Here is a 19,322-nt window from a genome sequence, read left to right as displayed (position 1 = left end):
CCTCCCCGCCCCGCCCCGCCCCGCCGCACCGGCAGCCGCGACCCCGCCGCGGGCCGGGGGCGCCCCCGCGGGGCCGGGGCAGCGCGGTCACCCCGCGGGGCAGCAAGGCCCCTCCGCGGGCGCGTGGCCCCGGGGCTCGGGCCTGGCTCTTCTCAAAGACGCCCCCGGCCGTGTCTGGCGTGAGCGGAGCGGCTCGCGGCGGGCGTTGCGCCGCAGAGGTGAGAAAAGGAGAAAAATTTAAAAAAGGAAGAAAAGGCGCAAGAGGAGCGTGTGCGTGTGTGTGCGCGGAGGAAAGAGCGGTTTTGAAATGGGTTTTAAAAGCGCGAGGTGGCCGCTGAGGGCTGCAAGACAGCAGACGGCTGCTCCAGATGGCTTGTGCTGCCGAGGCGAAGGAGCCCGCATCATCGGGGGGGCAGAGGCAGCCCTCGCCGGGAGGAGATGCGGGGTGTGTGCGTACGAAAATGCAAATCTGGCTTTTGCAAAAGCTGTCCTGTCCTTTCGTTTTTGCTATGGTGGAGCTCGCTTACCCACTGTCTCTCTGTGATTGTTCTGCTTTGGAGCTGAAATCCTCTCTGTGCTGGTCTCCACCCAAAGTTACTGGTTTCTTGGTTTCAGGGTTTGTTTGCTTCCTTCCGAGCAGTTCTGACCAGCCATTTGAAGTTGCAGAAGTGCTACATGATGCCTATCCTTTATGTGCAAAAAAGTCTACATTTTAATTATATAGGTAATTATCTTAAAAACTCAAAATTGTCGAAAATATGCTTTAAAGACTTGAAAGTTCCCTTCGAATTCAGCAATATTGCTTACAGGTGTGAAATTACTCACACGACTAGCTTTGTGTAGGGTCAGGGACAAAACCCTTTTAATCCTGCATTCTGCTAGCTTTTAAAGGGCTCCTCAGGGACTCTGACCGTGGGGAAATGTGAGCAGGGCTGGAGCGAGGGGAGGCTGCAGACAGCATGAGCCCAGGGCTCCCCTCTCACAGCGGCGGCGAGGCTCCAGCCCTGCTGGCTGTTGCCGCTACATCAGGGCAGCAGGTCCCTCTTAAAAAGGGGAGCAAGGCCATTTGGGAGCTGGAGAGGTCCTAGGAGTAAGAAGTGCTTGAGGCACCAAGCTTCCCGGCCATGGCTTTTGCGCAAGTATTTTATTGGGATAGAGAGAGGGTACATAACATGTTTTAACTTTGCAAAATTATGTCCCGTGCTGAGATGAACCTGTGCCATGGGAATCTATACGCTCTGACCCATCATAATGGAGTGAGGTGGTACAGCCCCTGTTATTTAATACAAGACATCTAACTATCTGGTAGCTGTAGGAAATTAAAACTTACCTTGGGCACAGGAAGAATACAGGTGAATGTGTTTACACAGGTCTACCTACATGTGGAGTGTGCTATGAAGGTGGAAGTAATTGGCTTTCTTGTGCATATTTATTCAGTATAACACTCATGGGGTTAGCAGTGTTTTTCCTTGCATATTTATCCCCTCTTCCTTATTTTCCTTTAGAAGAAAATTAAAGCTGTATCATATTTTGATAAACTTTCAACCTGAAAAAGCTGAGAAAAGCCAAAGTTAATTGTGTTTATGAAAGTGAGGTGATATTGCAATGAAATCGGTGGTTCAGGGCTTATCTCAGATTCCGCACTCTGACCCAGATGCCTGTTTAGCTAGAGGACAGTGCTGGCACAACAGCAATTGGGCATGAACGTATGGCCACGTACAAATTTCGGCTGGAAGTTAGAGGAGGGTTGTTGACCATTAGAGCAATTAGGTTCTGGAACAACCTTTTAGTAGGGGTGTTGGGAATGGAAAATCTTTTTTTGAAAAGCTTTTGAAATGAAGCTTATTAAAGCCATTATATGATGTGTTGTCTGCAATAGCAGGGGATAGACTTGATGTCTCAGGAGGTTGAAGAGAATGCTGAGGTGCTGTGTGACATTGACCACACACCTTCAAATCTGAATTTCAAAAATTTCCATCACTTATGCCAGCAGAAGGGTTTCAGTCGTGTAAAGATGCCTTTGGTGCTTATTGTAGGGTGAATTTTCTTCCCTAGGCGTAAGGATAAGCTTTACAATTGCTTTAGGCCTAAAAAGATTATGGAGATGACAAATCCTCATGATTCAAGCCATAAATGGATTACAAGCAGGATCAAGAAGAAACTTTCCTGCATGGGACAGACTTTCTCCATCACTTACGGAGGTTTTGTTCCTTCCTTTGAAATCACGTCAGGTGCTGCTGAAGGCTTGCTGGCTTGGCCTTTTCTCGTCAGGCGAGTCTCCGTGCTGCTGATCGTGTGGATGGCGCAGTGGATGGAGATGCCCCTGCCTGTGCTGCCTGCCTGCCTGCAGGCTGCTGGGGTGGCCAGGTGCCACGGCATAAAACCTGCTTCTGTGGAGCTGGTGTAGCAAAGGTGATGTCTAGGCGAGGGAGGACAGGTAATAGCGAGGACTGTTCCTTCGGATCAGACTGCAGCTCAGTGTTTAAAAAACGCCTTGGCAAGCGAAACCAAGCTTATAGCAAGCTACCACAGCGTTGCATTTCTGGAGGGTCAGAGTGGGCGCTCTCTTACTCTGTTTGGACTTAACTCCGTTTCTCCCTGTTTGCAGTGTCAATGAAACTCTTTCTCACTACGCTTCCTGCATTCAGCTAAATACAGCAGAAAATCTGCATAACAGGTGAAGCATTTGCTTTTTTGAAGACCCGATTCTGCAGAAATGCTTTGCCACTTTCCCCGGAGCTGCAGCCTTTTCACCCTCTGTAAAGGCATGTGTCTAATCAGTGGACCTAGCTGAGCTACTCATTAGAAACTTGGCCAAACCACAAACATTTGTTTCCTTGCTTTATGCCAAACTCTGAGAAAGGAGGAGGGAGTGGCATGGAGCTCATGCTAATGAGTTCTTCATTCCCCACAGAGAGATAATCAGAGCACTGCTCGGAGATTCATCAACATTTTTTATTAGCACTTTAATGACCTACATGTTCTTTTTTTTAAGGAGTTACTTCAGCTAAGAGCTGGATAATTTCTCATGCAGCTGTGGTTTAGGAAGCAGCTCTGGGGACATGCATGCCAAATTACTTTAGCTCTAGTTTTTTTTTTTTTTTTTTAAAAAGGCATACTATAAGGCTTCCTGGGTGCCTCTTTTTTCAATCAAGGGCATTATGTCCTCAATCCATCTCTTCTGAGTTGTGTGGGGGTTTTGGCTTTCTTTTGCAATCATTACAGCTTTGAGAGCTGTATGTCAAAAATGCCAAGCACTAACCGCACTGTATGTTCTCCACGTGCAAAGGACCTTAACAGCCCCCTGAGCCGCTGGTGGCACCTCTGATGGCCACAGCGTGGCAGGCTTCCTCAGGGGCCGGGAAGGGTGTTCCCTGGGGCGAGCGCTGAACTTCTACAGACCATTTCAGCTTCTGTTAGACAAGTGAAGGTCACATTTTCTAAATGCTGGGACCTGGATGCTTTTCTCCACTGCTCCAGGGTGAAACCTTAGTCAGGGCGCCTGCTGAGGCCCCTTGCACATAGTAGGAGACCTTGTCACAGCGATCGGTTCATTGCCATGGGAGCGGTGGCTGGAGACTGCTCAGAGGAGGCTGCTCAGAAATTACACCGAATTCAGTATTTGCAGCTTCTTTTTTGAGAAAGTTTCAGAATAAGACCGTTACTATCCAGCTCTCCTGCTTCCCAGCACACTGGTAGAGTTCAGAGCTTTGTTTTTTCTTTTATAAAACCCCAAACAGTTTGAGGCCTCCATATTTGAAGAAGTGTATCTCTTCCTGTGACAAACTGCCATGGTGGAAATCAATAAAGGCAGCTGCTCTGGAGTCCCTTTGGTTGGAAAGGGAGAGAGCTGCTGGCCTTATGCTGTCACTTAGGAGGGCCCTTGGCTGGAAGTTGCAGCACAGTTTCTTCCCATGCCGCCCCCACTCCCCCGTGGCCACATTTCCTTCTGGTCTTCTGGAGAGATCTGTGAGAATATATACTTTAAAGGCAGGGAGGTAGTCAACTACTGCGGGATAATTGGGGGCTATAGGAGTATTATAAAGGAATACTATTTACTTTTTCCTGAATCGAACCCCAAGTGTTTCCTGTCAGACTTTAATACAATGGAACCCAAATGTACAGTTTGTTACATTCACATTTCCTCCAAAGCAGAGTCTCTTTCCTTCGAACGCAGAGGACAGGAAAGGATGTTTTCTGCGCCCACTAGAGTCTGTCAGCTGGCTTTGACTCATTTGAAACGGGATTTTAAATAGTCAGCATTCACTGTCTTCAGTAGGTTGCTTCACTTCTAATATATACTGCCTTAGGATCTGAGAGGTGTAAATGTGGAGGAATACCTTTGAAATCCAGGAGAACCTTACTGGGGTAACATCAGCATGGATGCAAGCAAAATGAGGTCCTCGGCGAATAAAATGCTGACGCTAGGGCCAGTGCGGGGGCATGAAGATTCACAACACTAGTCCAGAAGAATAGTAGCTCGTATCATATTAAAAAACCATAGTTCTCATTTCCTCCTTATCCCTTCAGGACAGGAAAGAACATCCTGCTCTTCTAATATGAGCAAAATACAAGTTATTTTTGGAAAAAAAAATCACATTCAGAGCACATTTTTAAAAAGACATCTCTAACCTATAATTCTGATCGTGCATTTGGAGCACAGTACATCCTTTTGCAGCAAGAAATCCACAGTTATCAGCTCAGCATCATCTGAACTCAGGCAAAAGGTTTACATTGGTTCAACAAAAAATCAGGAATTCTTTGTTAGCATATTAGCTGCAACTTGAAGATAAACCACCGCCCTTATCTGGGTGTGCTGTTGCCAGACCTGCACTGGGTGGGAAGTCCGCTACAGCTGCGTTTGTATGCCGGTGTGGGGAGAGGAGCAGGGAAGCAGCATAGCGTAAGGTCGCAGGCTGAACAGGGGAATGAATGTGGATTCGGGCCTCGCAACCTTCTGTACTTGTACTGGACTCTGGTATAAGCTTCCCCTTTCTCCTTCATTATCTCAAGATAAATTGGACCCAAGATGAAGCTGGAGCCACCCTCCGCCCTCAGCAGCGATGAACCTCTCTGCGTTGTACTCGTTGTTCTAACTGGATCCTCAAGGGAACACATGGTGTAATCTCCTTCTGGACAGGAGTCTTGAAGTTGAGAGCATAAAGTCAAATTCAGCACCCTTTGGCAAACTATCACTTTTCATGTGTGATGAGTCACACGGTAGGACAGCATAGAGATGAAATCAGCCTCAAATTTGTTAATATTACATAAAAAATAGTAATTCAGAAATAATGTTTGATTTCTGATTCCATATCAGTAGCTGATACTCCCGATGCCCCCCTTTTGAAGCAAATAAGATTCAAGAACACATGTTAGCATGATCTCTAACAATAAGGATAAACAAATTGTAGAGAGGTTAATCATTTACCATTTGAAGATTAACACACTGCTAATGTACTACAAAAAGGGTTCCCCTTTTCCTTTAAATATCATTCTTCACACGTAAGATTTTAGCTCCTCTCAATGTCAAGGGCCCCAAATACCTAAGCAGACTCTTGGGAATGACCTCATATGTATTTTCTGAGTATATTCCCACTGTTAGGATGGCCTCCTTTCAGCTGATTGAAAGCCAAGGGTATAGGAGCTGGGTCCCCTGGCGCGGGAGGCCGCAAGATTTGCCGGCAGGATTCCCCAAAGCGCGGGACGGGTCAGCTAAGCTCTGGCACTCGCTCTGCCGAGCGCGTCAGCGCGTGCTCAGTATAATGTAGCTTTTGTCGCTGCAGTCGCTGACAGCAGACTCAAAAAATCCATGCAAAGATATTCCTATGAAGTCAGTGGATTACTCATATACTTAAAGCACTGATTTCCCTGGCGGGACAAATTGTGGTCAGTGCTTTCCATAGTAAAGGACATCAGATTGCTTCTGCTGACTGTTTCAGTTTGTTCTCAGCCAGGAAGCAGAGAAGGACAGCATTGCCCGATGGCCAGGTCTGTGCAAACAGACTGTGGAAACTCAAAACAAAACAAATCAGTCACAGAGGTATGCGCATAGTGTGCGAGAGAAAACTCTTTGCTTGTCTTTGCCCAGCAAATCCAGGCCATTTTTCAGAACATGTTTTAACCAGCTCTAAGTTTGTCTCTTTCCCTACTGTTGATGTACCATAAATTGCAAAGTCAGTGGTTTTAACCGGGGGTATCTGAACTCTCTTGGACTCCGGTGGGGAAAGAGAAATGAATCTGTACAGCAGACTTCAGTGTTACAGCTGTTTCACTAAGGGAGATAAGGAAATTGTGGAGGAGGGAAAACACAAATCCCCTTTAACAGCAGTAATATGCAATTTTATGTGGGATCACTTACATACTACAAAACAACACACAGACTGACAAAGAAGAGTTCTAAAAATGCTGAAGTGTTACAAGGCAGAAGAGGAAGCTCAGACTACTGTGCAGAAAACAGGCCTTGGGTTGTCTGAAAAGAGATGGTGAAAACAAATCAAACGTCAACACAGTTGCCGTGATTTCAGCAGGGTGGGAGATATGTTAGTACAAATTATGTATCTGGCTCCCTGTAGTTCTGCAAATGATCAGAAAAGACATTAATGTCATTAGTAAAAACAAAAACATGCCTGTACTTATTCCTTATTTGTAATAAGCTCTGGCTAATGTATAATTAGCTTGCTTCACAAGAAGTCTTCTACAATCTCGGAGAATAGTCTCTTTGCCATGCTAAAGTTTACGGGGAAATTCCCATTGTTTCAATGTAGCTGCAATTTCCCCATCAGTTTTTACACCCTAACATGAACTGACATTAACATATGCAACACATCATATAAATCCATGTGAACTATATATATATATACACATATAGTATATATATACACATATACACATTAGTTTTGTTTGATTATTTATTTTACCGGGGTAGTCTTTGATCAAAAATGTTTGTTTCCCAAGAGGCAATAACACTGTTCTGCCAAGCAGGACAGTGAGTTGTGTGGTGGATTTGTGGTATGTACACACAGGATTACCCTTTAGACGGCTCGAACACATCTAGTTGTGCGTGCTTGATTGAGCTGGTTCCCTGTCTTTCTACGGGGATACTTTTCCCCAAAATTTAAGCATGGCTTTAATGAGTTATTTAAACATGTGCCTAACTAAGGATATACACACCCCAAGTGAGATCCACTGGAATGGGACACGTCTTTGTGTACCTGCTGGTCTGAGCTCTTGATTTAGATCCCAGTGTCAAACATATGACATAGGGTGACACCAAATGGCATTGTACAAGACTGCAATTTGTGATACCACCCCCTCAGAAAGCTGGGGAGACTTTAGTCTTTGGTATAGGTCTTGGATGGTGAAGGACAGGACAATGGCACGCAACTGTTCAGCTGACATTAAAGCAGATGGGAATGGTGGTGTTGGAGTTGGCCCTTTGTCAAACCAAGCTACAATGACAAATCCAGCATCCTGTCTGACTTTCAGATATGAAATCAGCTCCAGACTTTGCAGCCCTGCTCCATTTTATACAATCTGGGGGCTTTTCAAAGCTGTTGAACATATACATGAGAACCGGCTGTTTCACTTCCTTTTACAACACCAGAGGTGTAAAGAGGCCAGCATCTAGCCAAGAAAAGGGGCCTTGACTCAGCTGGGAATTTCTAAGTGTCTGATGGATACCCTTATCTGGCACATATGCCTCCAGCCGCTGGGGCCCTGGGGAAACATTGCTGCCACTCATAGCAAACCCTCGGGGAAACAGCTCACTTACATTGCCCTGAGGTAGGCTCTGAAATTCAGATCAGTGTCAGCAAGTTACTCTTAATTTATCAAACCTGTAACTCAGAACTTGCCGCTCTGCTGTGCGGACAGAGACCCTGGATGGCAACAGGCTGGGGCTGCAGAAGTGATTCCTCCCCGTCTGATGCATGAACAATACAATCCCTTCACTTAGAATGTTGTTATCAGTGATTCAAAACAAGATAGCAAAAATACTTTCCATGTTGTGTAACTAGTTTCCTAGCAAAGAGATCCAGCTGCAGATATGATACTCACTCTCTGGTGCTTTCAAGGATTATCAGTGTAATTTTGAATGCTAATGATAACCTTGAGTGTTAAAAATAGGGATTGATATAATAAACTGGGACTATATTTCCATCTCTGCTACAAACTTTGTGTTTGGGCATGGGCAGGTCTTTGGTAAGAAACATTTCCACTGAATTTCCATTGCCATGTACGAGAGCCCAAGTTTCCAGAAGTACTGAAGTGCTTAGTTTGTCTTTCAAATCCTAATGCAGCAGGTGATGCCATAATTCATGACCTGTCTTCCACTTGTGTGTTCGTTTTCTCAACCCTAGACTGAAGTGTCGTGAGCCACTGATTTCTCTAATGGGATCTGATACTTGATAATTCTATTTCAAAGTTCCCCACCAGTCAGGCAATACCAGCCAGCTACATTTTCAGAGCTGTCTTATTTTGTGTAGTACTTTCATTTCTATCAATCCAAGTCAATCTGTTGATTCAAGACTAATGAAATACTATGAATGCTCTACTTTATCAGAGGAAATAGTTGGAGGCTGATGTCTTAGTCCCTAACAAGTCTTTGCGAGGATATTAACATGTCTTGCCAAGACCTAGTAATTCCCTCGCAGCCAATGCAACATTCCTCAGAGGCCATAAGGAAAGACTGGAAAAGGAGATCATGTGGCGCAGTCCAAGTTGAATTAGCTACTACAGAGAAACATGCTGAGCATTTGACTTCTTTTCAGATGCACATATAATGTAACAAAATCCCCCAAATTTTGCTGGATCCATTAGAGACATCCAGTTTCAAAATGTCTCATATAAGAAAGAGGGGAAAATATTTTCAAAAAGGAAAGCAAAACTGCCCATACGATTTGGTATTGTTAGCAGAACAAGCAGACATGATGACTAATGAGGTTAAAAGAAAGGAATCAGGGAAGAGGATATTGTACAGCTATTACTGGATTTGGTTTACCTGCTCCAGAATCCTCTGGGAAAAGTGTCAGGAGTAAAAACCCAGAAAAATGCTAAACATCATCACTGCTATGTAACTGATTACCGAAAATATCGTCCTTCTGGGAGTTGCCTACAGCAGGTTAAAGCTGACTTTTAAAAATTAGCTGCAGGTTTTCAGTTATTACATTTGAGAATGCCAGAGTAGGCAAGATAAAGGGATTATAAGAAGATGGAGTCATGATGGCCCTTTTAAAATGTATTTTTTATTCAGTAGTAGGATGAGTTCTTGAACTGGTACTCTTGCAAGCATTCAAGGTATCTACAGTGAAGGGCAGCAAACAACTCCCCAGAACAGACACCGGGGCTGTGCTAGGTGGCTCGGGGGAGCGGTGGGAGGGAGCTGGGCCAGCTCCTGGGCCTTTCCAGGTGTGTTAGCATGGCTGTGCCCAGGCTAAATGCTCTGCGGCTTTTTGGCTGTGGAAGGAGCCTGCTGTGGGCCACTTCGGGTGCGTCTGTACCACACGCCATTGCTAGGCTCTTTCTGCAGCCTGGAGGGCAATGGGAATTTTACCACGAGCTCCAGTGAAACCTGGCCAGCGCTGAGTGCTTTGCATGTCCTCTGCTAAGTATCTCCACTTGCTCCACCACTCATTGTTCTGACAGTTGTCTCATTTATTCACTTTTTACATCAAAATCCATTCCTTTAAAGCTTATGCTAAGCTTTAAGCTTCAGCATGTGGTGACAGAACTAATCATTCTGGAAACAACTCTGTCTACTCCGCTCTCAGTAGCTCTCTTGATGGCACACTGTCCAGGTACCATGTTACTTCCCTGCTCTCTGGCGCTGGCTCTTGAGAGACTAAATGGGTGCACAGTGGGGAGAGGGGTAGAAGGCTGCAGAAAGCAGAGGGGGCCCTCTGGTTGTTCCCCGCTTTTTGGAGTGTGTGCTTAGGTGCAATTAGCTGCAGTGCGATTCAACCGTGGTTACCTCTGGGGGGTGCAAGCTCCCCTTATGCATCCCGTCTGTCCTGGAGAAGACATCACACAGCAGACGCTGGGTCGTAAAGATGGCCCAGAAACCCTCCTAGAAGGGTCCTACTGTCACAGGCGTCAGGGGCAGATGGGATCTGCAGTTAGGAGAGCTAGGTCTTGGAAATGCCCTGGGATCCTGCAGACCAAGTAAGTGTTGATGTAGCTGCGTGTTCTGCCCATATGGTTTTGCCTCTTTACTAGCCAGGGACTTCTATGTGTGCATCTCTTCATAAAAAGAAAGGATATTCCGGATGGCTTTTAAACCTTCTCCTGGATATATTAAGAAGTAAACACTATGTGTGAAATCACCAGCAGAGAAATTCAACTCAGACTAAAAATAGTTTTCTTCTGCTCTCTTATTCAGAAAAATGCTAATGCCTGGTTCTAGGAGTCTCACGTTTCTTTATACAATGGACAGTCTTCTAATAAAAGCATCCTCTTGTGCACTGTCTTATTCCCTTCACAGTTGCCTGAACCAGGTTTTCTCTTCTTTCTGATCCTAGAATATCTTACAGCTAGCTATGGCAACTGTGGAAAAATACCAGTAATAGTAGTAAGGTATAAACATGCTCTTAGCTTCTTTGAATATGATTTAGCTGCTGAAAAGCAAATGATGGTTACAAACATATGAGCAGACACTTGTCTGCTGATCACCAGCAAGTGCTTCCTGGACCATCGTTTAAGAACTTGAAATTAGTAGAAAAACATTCCATAGTTAATTAAAAGCCTTATTTTTATGAAAGTCACAAGAGATGGCTCTGCACATAATCTCACACAAAAAACCTCCAGCACAACTGACAAATCTCTTCCCATTTCTTAGTTTCAGCGTGCTTGCAGATCTAATGACTTTTCCACAACTCATAGTAGGTTCTGGGAGAACAAACTCACATTTGGTGGTTTCAGGTGTATCACCTTACATTGCTGTTGTACTGCAAGGTGCATGTGCTGAAATAGTCCTTGAACAAGAAAACATGAGGTCATTTTTAGCTATTGATATTCCATGAAAATGGAAGATGTGTGGGATGTAAGTAAGAATGGAACACAATACTGCTATGGCAATCATTTAAGAAATAATTATGCTTTTACAAATCAGTAAGTCAACATGTTCACCTGAGATCACTAGGTATCTATATGATGTACATAGAAGTACTTGCATTTTAGTATCCTAGTATCAAATAATACATATCAAAATATCATATTGGTAGTTGAGATTAACTTAATCTTATGTATCTGATCTATTTTGCACTGTTCATTTCTTTTGACTGTGTGGTTCTTGGGGCAGTACTCTTCTTCAGCTCAGAGCACTCTGTCAACATTTAACAGTGAATTGTAGTCAGGAAGATGTAACTATCTTTCAGCCTCAGCTCTTTGCTAGCTAACATCTTGCCATGAAGCATGGCTAAAAAGGCTGGAAATGAACACAAAATTGAAAGTTAACACAGCTTTTTCATGGATTTTACTACAGCAGCAACAGTACCCATGTCGCAGAACAAATTTACCGAGAAAACAATTTTTACTGTCAACACCATTGGGAAAAAGCCAAAGTTCCCATTCAAGTTATGGCAGTTCTGCCCAAATTAAACAAATGTGAAAAATGAGGATTTTATGATTTTCCTACTTCCTCCAAAAATGTGGTGCCCTTTTTGCATTACAGGGCAAGATCAGCCACATTGCTTTCAAATCAAACATTTTACTTTACCTATTGCTTGACCTTAACCCACTGGCTCTCCTTTGGATTCCTTTCTCCATCTCTGTTCCCCTTTCTCTTAACATTACTTTTAAAAGTTCCTTTTTAATCAGATAGAGCCTGCTGGCATGAGCTGTCAGCAGTATTCATTTCTCTAGGCTCATGCCTTATGTTGCATTGCCTTGGCAACAAGATTTAGCAGCAAGGCAACCGCCTTGAACTTGTCAGAGTCTGTTACAATGCACCTCGCATGTATTGCTCTCCAGCACATCGGGTTGCTATAACAACTTCTAACAATAAAACTCATCTCTCAGCTTTAAATACAGGAACTTTTACCGTCTGTTTCCTGGCAGAACTGCAGCTATATTATGTGAATCCTGGCTGGGGTTGTTTCTCCTTCTTCTTCCTTTCTGAAAATGGTACCAGCCCTCCTCTGCTCTTCCTCCCGGGAAAGGCACCCTGCACAGCTGCTCGCTGCATCCCAGAGGGAGGCTGCAGCCCACAGAGAGCGGCGCTTTGGTCTGTATCAGCGCTGGTCTTGTCTCCTCAGCTAATGGTAGAGACGGGAGCAGAGGAGCAGAGCTGGAGTGGCCAGACCTGCAGGGGACCGATGATTGTACCCATGTCATCCAGCCCTGTCCAGCACAGGTTGTCATGTCACAAATGTCACTGATGTCTTACAAGTAGGTCTGAATCACTGATTTTAGATCTTAAAAAAAATCCTAGTGGAGACAAGGCATACATATTGCAGCATCAGTGCCAGAGGAGTCCTCTAATAAACCAGAAACATATTTATTCAATGGAAGTGCACAGCTAGGGGTGTAAATTGAGCCAGCATAGCATCAGGAAGTGTGGAAGTTTCCCAGAAGCTTGTCCTCTGCCCTGTAGCACCTCCTTCCTGTACTTCATTCATGATGATAGTATAAAGTACTCATCCTTTTCCTGTATGTCACTGCAATGAGTATCTCGTGCAGGCTGAATAGCATTCTCACTTTTCCATAACACAGGTCATATTTCTTCAAAGGGACAGAATTCATAACCAGCAAATCGAACAATGGGAAAGCTTGTTTAAGAATAACTCAGGATACAGCATATTTCGAGTGCAGCGAGGGATGCAAACAGCAACAGGAAAGAAGCAGCAGCTCTTTCTTCCTTTAGGAATAAAGCTCACAGCTCCTGCAGCCAGGAAGCACTGACTATGATACCGCATTCGATGAGATGTGGAAGGAGGCAAATCTCTGCCTAAGTGAAGGTCATTTTGCTTACACAGTTTTTAAAAAGTAAAAATGATGCCTTTCATTTTAAAAAATTATTGCCAACCTAAAGAAAATAATTAGAGGTAGCAGGAATGTCAGATTTCAAAGAGAGGGGTGTTTGGCTGGGGATCTGGCCTCGAATTGCTTTCCAAGACTGAGGAAGCAGAGTTTGCAATAAAACGGGGAGCCTAAGGCACTGAGCTCTGCACAAACCTGCATGGAGAGGCCGTCCCACACCAGAGGAGTTTATGGTTTAAACAGTCGAGGCAAAGCAGGAGTGGGAGGAGAAGCAGAGGCACCGACTGAGTTGTCTGAGGTCATTCGGGAAGCCAGCAGCAGCGTGAGGATTACAACTCCCCGTCCCGTGCTCTCGCCATGCTGCTGCTGCCTCCACAACGATGGGGTTTCCAGCGCTGCAGACTCCCTCTCCATCTCTCAAAAGCCAATATCCATACTAGGGCTACAACCTCTTTCCCAGCGTCTGCTCTCTGCTCCTCCTTGCTCACTGGAGCTGTTCACTGTGTCCCTCATCATTTATTTTATTTATTTTAAAAAGATGTGTGCTCTCATGGTGCTCAGGTTTATGTGCTAAATACTGACCACCACCCAGGATTGCTTGCCAGGTAAGCATGGGGGTTGACTCACGTAAGGCCAGTTGTGGGACCTGGGCTACATTTCTAAGGTTTACAGTTTCTACATGGGACACATGTAGAACGTTTAATACCAACTTTTCCACTTTGTCCTGTTATCTGAGATGGACAGAAACCCAATACTTTGTGCCTGGACTCCTGCACCCACTAGAACAAACATCTGTTTCTTGTACTGTGATTCATTTAATATACTGCACAGCACAATACGCCAAATTATTTCAGCAAGTTCAGGCCCAAGTGACTTCTCCTTAGCTAAATGGGCCTTGCTCACAAAGGCTGCAACTTCAGGTTGGAGTCAGGGTTTGTAAAATGGGGTCTTTAATTTCTCTGAAGTTACATCAGTTGATCCCTAGTGCAAGAGAAGATCTGCTCTGATTGCTGGAACGGGAATCAAGAGATCTATAGCCTCTGCCACTGAATTTCTCTGTGGCTTTGTCAACTTTATATAGAATACAAATAAATCTCTACTGTACTGCTAATGTTAACTATAAACAAAATCTATGTCTGATCCTTCACTGTCAATTTGAGATGCATCTTGAAGGCCTGACAATGCAAAATTAAATACATGTTTCCTAAGGAAATGAGGCTTCACAGGTTGTGCAATCTGTCCATCTGTTTGTCCATCACCACTTCCACAGAACCATAAAACTTAAGGCTGCTAAGGAAGTATATCCTGATAAATTGGATATATTGCCTTTATTTTTTAAATATGAAATCATGCTTATTGCACAACAGAGACTTCTATTCAGTTAATATGATGCCTTTCTTCCTCAAAATCTGTTAGTACCCATGCTAAGTGTGTTCAGTAACCTGCATGCATGCATTTTGGTCTGATACCTGGGGAGCATTTTTATTACACAAAGTTTCCTTACCTACTCCAGAAGCAAAACTAACAAAGTCTGGTATCCTCATACTGGCAGCCTGGATTCAGGGGCCCTGCCTTTAATATTATGCCCACATCCCTTCCGCACCCCTGAACGCTTGGCAGGCAGCGGGTGTGCATGCTCTGTCTTCCTTAGCATCATTAAGTTTTATGCTTGCTGGACGAATGATCTCCTAAAAGAGCTTAGTATGGCACCAGTGACCACTGTGGTCTCTTTTTAAAAGATGATTCATGCATTATATCTAGACTTTTCCCATCTTTTCTCCTCCTACAGAGACAGGAAAACTAAGAAGTCTTGGAAATGGCCATGGAGCTCATATTTAACTTGCAAAAAGCCGTGTGCAGGTGAGCAGGGATGTGTTTGCACTCTTCTGTGTGGAAACAGAGCCAAGCAGAGAACTCGGCAAACATTTCATTTTCATCCTTGTCATTAAAAGTTTAGAAGTGAAGTCCTAACATCTGATATTTAAGTGAAAAGAGCAGACGTGGATACACTTGGATATCTACCTGGCCTGCTGCTGCTGCCTTTTCCTTTCCAAATGCACAAATGCAGCTGCTGGGAACCACCCAAACGCGATCAGCTTCCAGTGCTGGCTGGCTGAATTGTCCTCATAAGAAAGACAAAGATAAGATCTCTAGATAGGCCCCTTCCTTCTTTCCCTGATATCTTTTCCCCCAAACACACAATTTGTTGTTGCAGTTTCTAGTTTCACTGTTTCCAAACACACAAAATTTATTTTAAACCTGATCCAAAGCGACTTGTGACATGTGTTTAAAACCTCCATTTAACTCAGATTTGAAAGCTTAAAACAGGATCAACTTTCTATTAAAACTTTCTCAGGCCTTTCCTTGCCTTGGCATGCTACATTGCTGCTGTTATATACTGCAGCCTTATTACTACAAAAATGCTGGTACTAATTGTTGCTAGATAATTTTCTAGGAGGGAAATAGGAAGAAAACCATACTGAAAACGCTTGCTATCTCCTATGTGGACACACACGTGCCTCCAGGCTGTCAGGATCTGACCTTGCCAGAACTAGTGCACATGCATAACTACTACCAAACTCACTGGAGAGCTTTTGTGAGTTAAACAACTTGACTGTTTTCAAGACAGCCTCTGTGAAGCACAAATACAAGTGGGTCAGTTATTGCCCTGGCAGTTCCAGCGCTGCCACTCTAATAGAAGGGGTTGTTCTGCAATTGTGGGGCTGCATGTGAGCAACCTCATAAAAGCATGTTTAGCCCCTAGCTCCAAGGGAAAGCCACCCCCTCTCTGCCTCTCATCCCCCACAGCCTTCCTGAGACATTTCTTGGCTTGAAAACGGTGCCACAGCTGCAGCTGCATGAATCCATGGCAACGGGAGGGCCGAGCAGCCCCGCTTCCCCGACCCCACGCCAGCAGAGTGGAGATGAGCGTGTCCTTCAGCCCCCCAGTGCCCAGCGGGTGCCACACGCCGCTGGCAGGATGCTGCCACTTGAAAGCCCTGGTGCTGGAGCCAGGCTTGTACTGTGAACCGAGCCACAAGCATGTCATATACACCCAACATGAGAAGGTGAATGAAATGAAAGTTACAGCTGTAGTAAAGGTATCATGTGTATAGGAGGGTTGATAAGATAATGGGAGTTCTTTTATGGCTTGTTTCCTGGCCTTGATCACTTGATATGCATCAAGATTGCAAAAGAGTTAATGGCCTCTGTGCCATTGCAAAGTTGGTCGCAGGCAACTCTGGTTGCTACTTGTCAGGTCTTCCTCCCTCTCCCCTCTCTTTTTTCATCTGATGCAAACATAGCATGATAAGAACATAAAAGATAGCCTAATTATGAATTTAATTAAAAGCAAGGTATATTGAACTACTTTCATGAAATACCTCTGTAACACAACTTGCAACATTTAGTTAAGATCAAATAGCAGCTTAGAAAGGACAGTTTCATCTCTTTAATCATTTCAATTTATATATCATAGACAGTACTCTCTGATAAATTAATTATTAAAGTATTTTACATTATCCACATTGGCAAGTTCCTTAGGGCCACTTCAAAGCTTCCCAGAGACTCCAAATGCCCAGGAACCAAGCACCAATCATTTTAGCTTAGCTGAAAAGTTCATTCCACTTTCTCTTATTTAACTTATTAGTCATGTATTATTCAAATGAAATAAATAGCGCTGCTTCCTGCCAGCATGCTCATCTGGGCAAGGTCAGTAACACCTCTCCTTGGCTGGCTTGCTCAGCGCAGGGACCTCACCAGTGTTCAGCACAGGGGTGTCCCTGGGCCATGTCTCAGCACATATCCTCAATATACCCCGGGTCCCCCAGTGCCCATGCACAGAGTTAGCACTGGTCCTGCTGGGCTGGTGGTACTGGGATGCTCATGGTGCTTAGATGCTTACCTATGTCCTAATACTTACCTACCAAATCGTGGGTATTTGCCTGGTATATTATCCAAATCCCAGGATTTCCCTGCCTACCTGGGGAAAAGGGGGATATCTCAGTTTCTTCTCCATATGGGATGGGGTACAGCTGGGGCACCCACCTAAACCTAGGAGCCTGCAAGCCCTCCAGGCTCTAGGTCTACTAGGTGAAGTGAGGGCGCAGGCACTGGGAGTTCACAGGTTTAGATCACATTCCTGCTCTGCTCCTAGGTGTTGGGCAGAAACCATACTAATACTCCTTTATTTTTTTTAGATTCTCTACCTATAAAATGGCCTGGATATAATCTACTTCAGAAGACTGGTCACAGGCATAATCAAGTGATGTCTGCAAAATGCTTTCTGATCCATACATTTTTTTTTCTTACAAGATGATTCTCTTCTGAAGTGAAGTTCCTGAAAACAGCTCACAGGTTCCTATGCAGAGAACTCACCAGTTTGTCATTATTATTTTCACCAGGCAGGGAGGAGAATTAGCCTAATTTTACAGTGTTCAGTGAGTCAAAAACACTTAGAGGTCACCTTTGGGTATGGAAGCCTAAACAACATGGTTCTGCCAGACCAAGGGGCTTAAAAACTAAGAAGATTTTACAGACTTTGATATTATTGCTTCTATTTTCTGCTTCCTTTAGCATCTTCTTGGAAGATGGGAATCCAGACTTTTTTTTACTTTTATTAAATCAAGATCTTAATCAGCAAGACAGAAGAATGGGGCCACATGTTGGCTGCCAGACAATGTAGTAAGATGTTTTCAGTGGCAGCATAATTTATTTTATTTTAAATTACAGAGACAAAAATATCACATTGATATTCTGTCTGCAGTGGGGCTTGTTATTTCTGCACTGAACTGGAACGAACCTAAGTAGAGAAATTTAATCAAATCTGATATTCCTGGTTTGCTCCCCACTGGCTCCGGGGGTTTGTAATGTAGAAGATGAGGCAGTACAGACCTGCTCTCATGCTGTAACAGCTCTCCTTGGACTGGCTTCTGACGCTCCTCTGACAGGCAGGACAGTCATTATATCCAAACCTAGAGGAACTGATGAGGCAAGTTAAATGGAGATGCTAAGCTTTTCCCTGACCTGTCCTTTCCCTGGTAGGCTAAGCTCCGAGAGCAGCCTGGTTATTTCATTCTGGGGACATTCCCCAAGTCACTCTCCCACACAGGAAATACATTTTCTTTCTTCCCTGTATTTGAGTGCTGCTGTTCCCACAGCCTGCTAGCTAACCCAACTGACTTATTAATGATTCACTGGCAAAAAACAATCAAGCAAACAGTTTCACTGGCACTGGTGATAAGACTGCCTTGTGTTTAGCTCCGGTTCTAAAGTCAGCCAAATCAAAACCTCTGCAAACCAGGAAGGGAAGAGGCTAGATAACCTCAGCTCTGGCCACTGAAACTCACCAGCGGGAAGCAGGCATCCCTGCTGACGCACCGCACCGTGCCTGGGCAGAGCCACGGCAGGGACACAAGGCATCTTAGAGGAGTGTCTTTGATCCCTCTGAGCACAATCAAAGCAAAGATGTGGGTAAAGGAGGTGGCAGGAAGATCAGGTCTCTCTGCCTTTATCTGATACACAGGCTGCAGGTTTAACAAGGAGGAGGTGAGAATGCAGTTCTAGGAGCATCAAGGACTCTTTTACGACTCCTTGGTTGTAAAAAATAGCACTGGAGGTACTTTCCAGTGCACTGGAGCATGTGGCACAGGCTGAGAGAACTGGCAGGCATATGGATGTGTAGGGGCATGGCAGTGTGAGAAAGTCTCTGTTTCCCTTGGGTACAACATGTACAAGCAGGGAAGGACAGTAGAGGAAAAGGCATCTCCCCAGTGCAGGACTGTTGGTGTGCTGGAGAGACACGTGATAAACATTTCAAATGTTTCAGACTGATCCATCCCCCTTCCCTGGGCAGATGCAGGGCTCTGACAGGTGCAGCTTTCTACAACCCTTTATTAAAAGCCACAGCCAAATGCAAAATCTAACCCTGAATTATTATTATGAGTCACAGGAGGCTGAAAAGGCCATTTCACAACGCTGGCTGGATTCAGCTGCAGAGTTTGACATCGGCAAATGATCTCCGTGATCGTTGTGCCAATGTTGCAGGGCTTTTTAAAAGTCCTGACATGTGCTTTAATATGAGCATTGCTGGATTCTGGCGTGTTTCCAGGAAATGAATCTTATCAGTAAATATTCTGCAGGGTGAGCAGAATATAGTCTGTAACACAAATGGAAACAAGTTTATAGTTTACCTTGATGGGGACACTGATGTGGCGATCAAAGTGAGCCTTTCCAGCCCAAACTGCTAGGATTGTATAGATCCCTTACGGGCAGAGCCAGAAGATGTGGTGAGAATAACTGGGAAAGAGCAATTAGCTTCACCCAAGGAGATTAATGAGGAAAGAAAACTC

At 44.5% G+C, this 19,322-nt stretch overlaps 1 long non-coding RNA gene across 1 annotated transcript; it reads left to right on the top strand.

Moving 5' to 3' along the window:
• The first annotated feature begins 1 nt into the window (after position 1).
• LOC112993687 (uncharacterized) lies at positions 2-17,723 on the top strand. The gene is made up of 4 exons (XR_003261765.2): positions 2-218; positions 14,762-14,832; positions 15,781-16,040; positions 17,172-17,723. It is a non-coding gene; the product is annotated as an uncharacterized LOC112993687 (long non-coding RNA).
• The last annotated feature ends 1,599 nt before the right edge of the window (positions 17,724-19,322 follow it).

This window comes from Dromaius novaehollandiae, chromosome 6, assembly GCF_036370855.1.
Source record: "Dromaius novaehollandiae isolate bDroNov1 chromosome 6, bDroNov1.hap1, whole genome shotgun sequence".
In the NCBI taxonomy this organism is placed as follows: domain Eukaryota; kingdom Metazoa; phylum Chordata; class Aves; order Casuariiformes; family Dromaiidae; genus Dromaius; species Dromaius novaehollandiae.
The sequence above is the reverse complement of the archived record's forward strand: the minus strand, read 5'-3'. Positions and strand labels throughout refer to the sequence as shown.